Here is a 10,870-nt window from a genome sequence, read left to right as displayed (position 1 = left end):
AAGATGCTCAGAGTGTTTGATATGTGGACTAGGGAACTCGATCGATAAGTTTCTCCAATAGTTTAAATATTTCATACAGAATTGCAACAAAATGACTTGGTGACAGTAGCTGAATATGTACCTCTAATCAACAGCTAGTAAGCGCTCGATGTGGTGAGTCCCGCGAGCAATAGGCGTGCGTAGGCCCATTAGAAGGCCTCTCAAAAACTCTTCATATATTCAATCTGAATGGAAATGTAAATCAAATTAAACTTCGTCTCATTAATGTACGAATCATTCAAAATGTAGGCCTATAGGTTGTTATAATAAGTATCTGCTGTGCTAACTTCATTACAATTTAGACGATTTAATATACACCACTTTTGACTCCGCTCAATGCAATAGCTATTTCGGCTTTGTGTACACTTTTTTACCCACTCGGCGAAATCATGATGACGTCATCTTTTGTAACTAAATCTCTCTGCGTAATTCTGCGTAGGTCGGTGCATGTTTAGTTCATAGTACTAATTCAATGATTAAGAGCAAATATTGTTTATATTCATACCCCACCATGGTTGGGGCTGAGGTTTGAAAATTTGGAGAATATGGACCTGTAGGTGCCCAGAAATTACACTCTCATACCTTAAAAATCTTACCAGTAATTCATATCAACAATATAATACACAAGCATTTGCCTTTATACAATTTAGGGGGTCGCACTGACTGCACCCCATCCCCCCTGCACGCCCCAGTAGGGCTAGGCCTATAGACTAAGCCGCATTGTGTCGAGAGGTACGGCGCCATACGCTAAAGAAATTTAGAGTTAACCACATGGCCGGCAGTACCGGGAAGCCGCGGGTGCCCGGGCGCCCCCTCCCCCACTTTTTGGCAGAAAATATATGTCTGGAGATTTTGTATGATCAGAAAGAAATGTAAAAAAAGAAAGAGGGAAACAGGAAAGGGAGGGGAAAGAGAGTGTTTATCAAGTCCCCCGACCGAGTTGCATTTTTTCTCGCAATTCACATTGGCGGATCTGGTGGTCAGGCGATCCTGACCCCCCCCCCCCCCCCCCCCCAAAACAAAAAAAAAAACAATTCTATACCTAACTTTTCAGGACCCGTAAGCTGATTTTTTTTTTTTTTTTTTTTTTTTGTTACAAAAAGAAAATTAGAGGTCGGGAAAGCTAATTTCCCACCATCTAAGAATTTTCTCGGCGGATTACCCCCGACCTCATTTTATTTTTGGGGTTCATCGATTTATGGAAAAAAGAATACTTAAGAAACGTAGGTATAACGGTACACACATAATAGACCTATTTACTGTAATAAGAATGAGAAAAATTTACCTGACCGTTTTTAAGGGGGAAAACCTTGAATTCTGAAGAACTTAAAGGTCATTAAAAGACACTTCAGAAGTCGGGAAAGCTAATTCATGCCATTTAGATATCAACATTTTCCCGGGGAGAACCCGAACCCCCTTTCTTTTTGGGTTTCATTGATTCATAGAATCGTTTTCAAGAGGGGGAAAACCTTGAATTTTGAAGGAATTGAAAGACACCCGCCATCTAGAAATCAAAATTTTCCCAAGAAGAACCCCCGACCCCCTTTCTTTTTGGGATTTATCGATTCATGGAAAAAGATTACGGTACAGTACGTATGCAATACTGATTTTTTTTTAAATGTATGTATACGCCCATAAGGCCTATTTGGAATAAGAATGAGAAAGTTTATCTGACCGTTTTCAAGATGGGGGGGGGGCCTTGAATTTTGAAGAAATAGGTCATCAAAAGACACCTAGCTCAAAAGTCGTGAAAGCTCATTTCCCGCCATCTAGGAATCAAAATTATTCCGTGGGAGGACCCCGGATCTCATTCCGTTTTGATGTTTTTGGGAAATGCAAGAAAAGAAAGAGGGAAAAAGGAGGAGAGGGAAGGGGAAAAGAGTGTTTATTCATTTTTCTCGTAATTCACATTGGCAGATCTGGTGGTCAGGGGTCCTGAACCCCCTCCCTTGGGAAAAAACGAATTCTAGACCTACCTTTTGAGGACCCATGAGCTGATTTTTTTTTTTTTTTTTTTTCGTTACAAGAAGAAAATTAGAAGTCGGGAAAACTCATTTCCCGCCATCTAAGAGTCAAAATTTTTCAGGGGAGTACACCCAATTTTATTTTTTGGATTCATCGATTTCTAGAAAAAAAAAGAATACGTATGTATAACGATACACACATAATAGGCCTATTTACTGTAATAAGAATAAGAAAAATTTACCGGACCATTTTCAAGCGGGAATTAACCTTAAATTTTGAAGAACTTAAGAGTCATTAAAAGACACCTCAGAAGTCGGGAAAGCTCGTTTCCTACCACCTGGAATCAAAATTTTCGACGAGGGAGAACACCAGGTCTTTGGGGTTTATCGATTCATGGGAAAAAGAATACGTATACTACTAATTTTTTATATGTACATAACAGGCCTATACTGTAATAAGAATGAGAAAGTTTACCTGACCGTTTTCAAGAGAGGGGGGGGGGGGGAAACTTGAAAACTTGAATTTTGAAGAACTAAGCCATTAAAAGACACCTAGCCGTTTTGGTGTTTTTGGGTAAATTTTTGACCCCACCCCCAGATTTTACCCTATTCACCCTTATTAATATTCTAATTCATCTTACTAGTGGGCCCCCACTTTGAAAAACGTTCCACCGGCCCTGAACCCTTACCGAGATAGGGTACGGTACCAGGCTCTATCGTCGTACGTGTATGCATTCAAAATAGCCACACATAAACTGACAGCAGTAGGGCCTAGCCTAGCTAGTGGGAAGGGGCCTAGCCAGTCTAAAGCTGAAGCATGAAAATCGGCAATGATGGAATTTATAACTCGACCAACCCAGCAGAATAATAAAAATAGATTTAAAAAAAATGGAATACAAATAAAATAAAATAATATCAAATAAAAATTATTTAAATAATATTATTATTAAATTATATTATTAATAATAATATTAACAACAATAATGAGAAGAACACAAGAAAGTCTATATGGTAGGCCTACACTAAGTATATATTATTACACTGGCTTATGAATTTTATACTTTCCACATATCTAATGTACAGTACTGCAGTGGCGGATCCAGGAATTCAAATGAGGAAGCCCAGTGGGGACTTTCAGAGACAGCGGGTCTAGACCACATCAGCCCCACTAAGGTTTAATTTTTTTTAATAATTTAGAAAATTCGCCACCACCGTTGAACTTGCCACTGTCAACTGTATAGTATGCCTTTTTATTATTTTAATCCTGTGACCTAAAAGTAAATAACTCAGTGGCTACTGTTACACCAGTCGTAAACCAATTCCTGTACCTTTATGCTATTATAAGTTGATGTGTCATACCATAAACGAAATGCATTGAAGATGGTAGGTCATCCTCAAGAATACTTATTTTTATATAGTAAATATTTCTTGGTTATATTTAATTCTGCGACGTTAGCAATTTAAATTCCCCCCAAATTCACACCCAAATCTGGATCGTCACTAACATTTAATAATATATTCCTTGTAACCGGTTAAACTTTCCAGAAGGTTTCATTCAGATCAATTGATCAGTTTTTGGTATATCTGGTGTGGGACGTTAGCGCTTTATATGGCCCCCAAATTCACACCCGGTTCTGGATCGTCACTAACATTTAATAATATCTTCTTGTAACTAGGTTAAACTTTCTTTTTCTCTCTTGTGGTGAAGGCACCACCTTTATTCAAACATTCAAAAAAGCATTTGCATCATTACAATTATTGTTTTCGTTTTAACAATAGATACATTAATTATTTTGTTTATAACTTTCTGTATTTTTATAACCTTTTTTTCATGTTTGTTTTAATTTATATGTTTATATATTTAATTGATTTTACCTTGTCTTTCGGCTCTAAAACGTAGCTCATTTTGAGTAGTGATAAGGCAGTACATGTACTTTTTGTTTTGATAGATTCTAAAATCTTCGATTTATATATTCAAAAGGCTACCAATGTGTACAATTCATTGGTGTTATTACAGCCTATTCCAAACGATAGATTTTTAAATGAAAATGGTTCATTTATATTATTGGCTGCTGTAGCGGTTATGATGTCCACTTCTGTCTGCAGCTCTTTAATTACTTTACATTTCGCCAGCATGTGTGCTTCATCTTCTAAAATACGACATGAATCACAATTTGGGGAATTCTTAATTTTCCATTTGTACAATCGTTCATTTGTTGGCATAAAGTTAAATTGTGCTAAACGTCTATCTTTAATTTTCTTCTTCTACACTTTACTCCACGGTACGGAGTCAATACAAACTGTATTTCCCATTTAAGTTTCGCTAGGGGATTAATTGAGTTTGTGTTTATTAATTATTTATATACCTGCTTAGACGTCATATTCAGTATCTTATTTTCCGTGATAGGTGTGGGGCTAATTGTATAATGTGTTTATTATACAATACGCCTTTCATTTATTTGACATCAAACGGTCCAGGGGTTGCATCAGCAACAATGCGCCATAACACGAATGTGTCTGCAACCCCTGTACAAACAACAAATTACATAGTTAAAATTCAGATATTTACAATTTCAATAAAAAACGATTCAAAGACCAACAAATTGAAAGGTTCAGATATCCAATTGTGCTTAATTGTAAGTTTAGACTCAACTTCTGAAGACGTTAGAAACCCTTTTTGTCTTATCATATCCTTAACAGTTAATACCTGATCGGACCCAGTTCGGTAGAACAACGGTTTATTCTTAATACAAAAATAATACTTATTACCCCATAACACTTGGTTAACAATATCATTAAAAGAAACTGGTATATTTTGTTTGAACTAACTAGCATTATAAAATGCAAAAGCTTTAGCCACTGAAAAATAAAGAGACGGGAGCGGAACATTTAATGTGACCATGTAAACATTGAAAGTGATAACCACTGGGCCTATATTCTCAAAGTCATGTAAAGGCGAACATTCCCATTTAGCGCGGCTATCGTGGTCATAGAGTCGTTTAAACCATTTGTCTTTAACTGAGGCCACTAGTGATCTAAAGTCAATCGTCTTTAGAGAACCTTGTCCATAATTGGCACATGACCTTTCTTTTTAATTTTTGTGTTTTTTTTTTAAATTCAAAATAAACTTTAAAATCAAACTTTCGACTTAATTCGTTAATCACATTTTCGGGTACCCGAAGAATGCTGGAGTTTTCGAAAGTGCTAGGGATTTGACAATTCTAATTTTAATCTCCTCATAAGATCCATTTCCTGATGGAATGGGTAGGCCATTAATAGTATTATCGTTTCTTAATTTAGTAGCCAGTACTTCTGCAATCAAAATAAATAGAAAAGCGATAACGGGCATCCCTGCCTAATACCCTGGTGCATAGTGAAGCTTTCAGAAAGCCAACCATTCACATTCTGTATCATAAAGCATTGTTTATACCCATTTGATAAATGTTTTACCAAAAATAGAATTTATGCAGAGCGCCAATTAAAAAAGTTATAGTAACAGTGTCGAAGGCCTTTGTTAAGTCTAGACTCAAGAGGGCGCCTTCGAGTTGTTCGTTAACCATGTACGTAATCAAGTTTTCAATTTACCTTATATTGTCACCTCCAAAACGACCTTTACGAAAACGTTTTGATCATTATTAACTACTGACTTAATTACACATTGTAATCTATTTGTAAGTACAAATGACGTTATCTTATAATCAGTATTTAGCTAAGTTAAATTTTCCAGATAGTTTCATTCAGATCAATTGATCAGTTTTTGGTATAGCTGGTCTGGGAAGTTTCCCTTTGAATGACCCACATTGACATCAAGATCGTCATGAGTGTAGGGGGTGTTTGACTGTTGAACACACAAGCCAACCTCACCTCCTTGCGGGGCACCCTGGAAACCAACTAGGCTAACAAAACATAAGTACCGAGTACATTACCAAAACAGAGATTAGAGTGACTAAGGGAAGGAAACTCCTGAATATACAACCTGCTGCGGCAGGCAAATATATTTAATAGCATAACTGTTAAAAAACAAAAACATCAGTACCAAGTACATTAGCAAAACAGAGATTAGAGAAGCTATAAAAAGGATAAAGAATGGAAAAATAGGTGGGGGAGATGGAATAACCGGTGGACTAATACAGCGGATATAACCATTGTCACAGAGTAACTGGAGGCACTGATTAAGGTCATATGTGATAGAGAGGAAGCCAAACGTATGGAAGCAAGGGCTTACTTATTGTGAAAATGCCAAATAGAGGAGATCTTACAGAATGTGACAACTGCAGGGGCATCACTTTAACATCCGTGCAAGTTAAGTGTATGGGAGAGTACTGCCGACATAATCATGGATGGAATCGACAGCAAAATGAGAGATGAGCAGGCAGAGTTTAGAAGAGGTAGTACAATATAGTACTGTATGAGTACATACAGTAGAGCAGGTATTTGTGTTGAGGAGTATCATTGAGAAGGTAGTGGAATGACAACACTTTATGTCACCTTTGTAGATTTTGAAAAGGCGTTTGACTCGTTTGGTATATCTGGTCAGGGACGTTTCTCTTTGAATGGTCCTCATAAACACATTTTACACATTAAAAATGTAATCATTTCTGCATTGGACCATGACAAACAATTATGGGAAGTTTCATTTAAATCTACTTTAGTGTGGAGTGTTTCCTTATATTTTCCTATACATATACATAGTCCCCATATCCACACCCTACTCCGAACTATCACTAATTTTTAGGAGGCATATCTGTGATACAAATTTGAAAAATGGAATTACAATGTGACTACAATCGAAATTATCAAATCATATAAGTATTTATAAGTTACTTTAAATTCAAATGGTAAATGGAATAAAGCAAAAGAAAATAATTGTCAACAAGCTTATTTGCATTGAAGGGTGTAATTCAAATGGTAAGTGGAATAAAGCCAAAGAAAATAATTGTCAACCAGCGAATAAAGCTATATTTGCACTGAAGGGTGTAAATCATGGACGTTTTGTTATTTACTGATTAAATTATTGAATAATATTTTTGATGTTAAAATATTACCGATTTTACTCTATGGCAGTGAAATGTGGGGTTTGGAAAATGTTTCATCTATCGACAAGATACAAATGAAATTCTGTAACTACATATGAGTAGGCAACTGAGCAACCAGTATTAGTTTTAGAGGATACATGTTACATGTTTTGTTAACGTTATTAGTTATTGGTTAAGAGTAATACATATGAAAACTTGTTGGACCTTAGATTTAAAAAAAAACTATTATGTTCCATTGGGTTTGGAGATAATATATGGCATGCACAAAAGGTAATGATATTAATGATTTTGTATTTAATTTTAAGCAAAGCTTAACTGACATTGAGAATCAAAGGTGTTAAGATTAAATTACATTAAAATTATATTCACAAATTAAACATGAATTTAGAGTTCATGATTGTCTAACAAATATAGACAATTGCAGACATAAATAATTCTAACTAAATTAAGATTGAGGATATTAGAATTAGAAAGAGGAAGATAAAATAATATTAATATAAATGAAACATTATGCAAATTATGTTCCTTACAAACAGTCGAAGATGAATATTATTTAAAGAGGAAGATGAATATCATTTTACCTTAGTTTGCCCTTTTTATTCAGATATTGGAACTAAGTTTCTATTTACTTTTTACGCAAATAGTCCTTCTAAATTTAAATTTCTTCATTTAATATCTACTAAAAATATTGATCTCATTTCAAAGTTATCAAAATGCTTATTTTACTCCTTTAATCGTAGAACAGAATATTTAGATGCACTATAATTTTGTTAATATTATACGTTGTATATTATTTGGGCCAGAGACCTATATGATTAATAAATGTTCATTGGACTTGTTTTAAGGAAGAAGTAGTATATATGGTATATGCTTGGACAAACTTTGGGAAAAATCCAAGCATGGAAAGTGACCAAAGTGCCGGGCAGAAATAAAAATACTTAACTTAAAAAAAAAAATCTAAACAATGGCTTTCCTGCATCTGGTAGGAAAAGTCAATAATAACAGTTCAAATTATATACCGTGGACTAACTTGAGAGTAAATGGTCTTTGGGATTATGATCTTCTGGCCTGATCGTTAACTACGGTACTGTAAGTGCTTCATAATGGCCTAGAGATACCACAACAATCTTCATGTTTGTTCAGTAAAGGATTGTCGTCATAAATGTTTACAACTAACACAAATGAATCAAAGTTCAAGTATATTAGGTACAATCAACCTTATTCAAGAAACCTGTTAGTACTTTAAATGACCCCCAAATCCACACCCAAATCTGGATCTTCACCAAAATGTAATCATTTCTTTCTTGTAACTTGCTTAACTATTGCAGAAAGCTCCATCCAGCTGAGTTGATCAGTTTTTGAGATATCAGGTCTGGGACGTTTGTCTTTAAATAGTCTTCATATCCAAACCCTACTCGAGATCGCCATCAACATTTAGTTATTTTTCCCTTGGACCTTGACAAACCATCCGAATTAAAATGTTCATTCACATCAATTTATCTATTTTTTTAGATATTTAGGTCTGGGTCATTAGTACTTTAAATAACACCCAAATCCACACCCAAATCTGGATAATCATTAAAATCTAATCATGTTTTCCTTGTAACCTGGCTAACTCTTCAGTAAGTCTGATTCAAGATCAGTTTATCAGTTTTTGAGATATCTGGTTTGGAACGTTCCTATTTTAAATGTTCCTCATAATATAGACACTCTATTCTGGTATTAAATCTCTCTGTATGAATATGTTGATGTTTGTTTTAAAAAATCATAAACAAATATTTTTTAATTAAATCATTTTGCAGTAACTTGAGCATAGAAATTATTAAAATGTTAGAACTGTATACACTGATTTTATACTGGATAATGAGAATAATATTAAAAACATTCAAGCGACGGAAAGTTTTTTTAAATAAACTAAATTCTGTGTACAAGTTGATAATGTTTTCGTTACTCCAAAATGAGCAATTTAATTTAAAAAATGATTTGTATGTGATTGTTTTTGGATTTTTTCATGGGACAATAATGTAAGAGCATACTAAGTTGCATATAATTTGTACCTGTAGATGTTCAATGTTGTAAATAAATCTTACCTTATATTATGTATACTCATGTTTATGGGTTTTTTCTTGAATTTTACGAATTAAACTTTATCCTATGGTAACACATATTATATATATATATATGTAGGCCTAAGCCTATTTATATAAAAACAAACCCCTTTGTTTAGTTATTTTGAATCAAAACAATACTCTTGCGTCTTTTTTAAGTACAAACGCAAGCAAAATAGGCTTGCTGCATAGATCATTAAATTCGCGTATACAACTTTAAAAAAATTAATTAAAAGTTCCAATATTTGATACACTGAATTCACTTGGAATCAAATACAATACATACTTTAAATATTATAATTTTTCTTTAAATAAAAAGGTATGTGTAAAAAAAAAAACATCGCAAAGTCCAGTCTTTGAATACATTCACCCCTAGAGGACCTAAAAATACATTAATTAATAACAAACTATTTTAGGCCTAATTATGTCATTAAAAAAACACCGATGCCGCTCCAGAGTAACTTTTGGCAACGGCCGAAGGTTTCAGAGAACGTCCTTTCCTTTTAAACTAAATTTGGTGTAGGCCTGTATACAAACCTTCCAACGTAGTTGTATTGTACTTACCCCACTCTGTAAAACATATTATTTGCGTGGAGATATCTCAAAACCAACGAAAAATCGCTAGGAAAATAGGTGCGGAGAATCGTACTACTGCTTAGTTAGTACACCGGTGGGACGGTAAATTAGATCAATGCCTAATTTTCTGAAATGCGTGTGTGGAATTCTAGGCCTAATATCTGCGCGAGGGGTACCCACGCAAGCGTTCCAGTTAGATAAGAGAATTTTTAGTTTGAAAGCCAGAGTTCTCAATTGGGTAAAAAACCTTGTTCCTTGATACACTAAGTTCAATTTTAAGATGGTGGTTTACAGTACAGTAGACCTAACATATTAAATTGTTTATAAAACTTACGGATATTGAATACGGTAATACAGCAAACCATGCCCTGTTATCTCCTACTACTCACTGTTGTCCCGGCACCACAAAATATTTTCTATATTTGTACAGTGCGGTGTTGACAAAAAGGAAGTGTCACTTGGCAAGGTCGATTTCCTAAAAAGGGGTGGAAAGTTTCTAATCACAAATGACAAATTTATCATTGGCTTTGATCATAATACAATCACAAACCCAATGTTTTATTGTAACATGGTTTAAAACTTAGTGTAGATAGCGCTGTGAAATTATTCGTTCAATAAATAAATAAATGTTCTAATTATTATCAATAGTTGTACAAAAAAAGATTATGTTACGAAGACATTCCGTATACTACTTTCAATTCGTCTTTCAAATCCTTTCACCTGTTATTGTCGTATTGTAATATATGTTATGTTTATTTGCTAGATGAGAGAATGCCCATAACCAGTGTTTGTTGAGGAAGGTTACCTTTCAAAGCCAGTAGGAGAGGACGAAACTTGGTGGGGCCAGGGGAAAGCTGACCAATAGAAATGTCAATTCAATTAACTTCAATAATTTCATTATATTTCCATTCATCCATTTTAAATATACAAATACATATAGTAAATAAAATAAACACGATATATTGAAAAGCAAGCATAAGCTTTACGCATAAAAAACGTTTGAAAAACACAGACATATGCAACGAATATTAACATAAAAGAATCTTAAAGCAATTAATACATTAAATCCCGATGACTTTGGAGAAATACCACCTCGAGTGATAATTAAAATATATCCTAGGCTAAATAATGTATCATTATCATTTTA

The 10,870-nt window shown here is 34.3% G+C and overlaps 1 protein-coding gene across 1 annotated transcript in view; it reads right to left on the bottom strand.

The window, feature by feature from the left end:
* The window catches only part of LOC117123082, a 129,354-nt gene extending 119,198 nt beyond the window's left edge, over positions 1–10,156 (bottom strand). The window contains exon 1 of the mRNA XM_033268911.1: positions 10,058–10,156. The gene's annotated coding sequence lies outside the window, so the exon portion shown is untranslated. The remainder of the gene's footprint in view (positions 1–10,057) is intronic.
* Positions 10,157–10,870: the final 714 nt, after the last annotated feature.

The sequence above is a fragment of the Anneissia japonica genome, unplaced genomic scaffold, assembly GCF_011630105.1.
Source record: "Anneissia japonica isolate Jap-2015-1 unplaced genomic scaffold, ASM1163010v1 scaffold287913_len271248_cov200, whole genome shotgun sequence".
Lineage (NCBI taxonomy): Eukaryota > Metazoa > Echinodermata > Crinoidea > Comatulida > Comatulidae > Anneissia > Anneissia japonica.
This window is presented reverse-complemented; position numbering and strand designations above follow the sequence as displayed.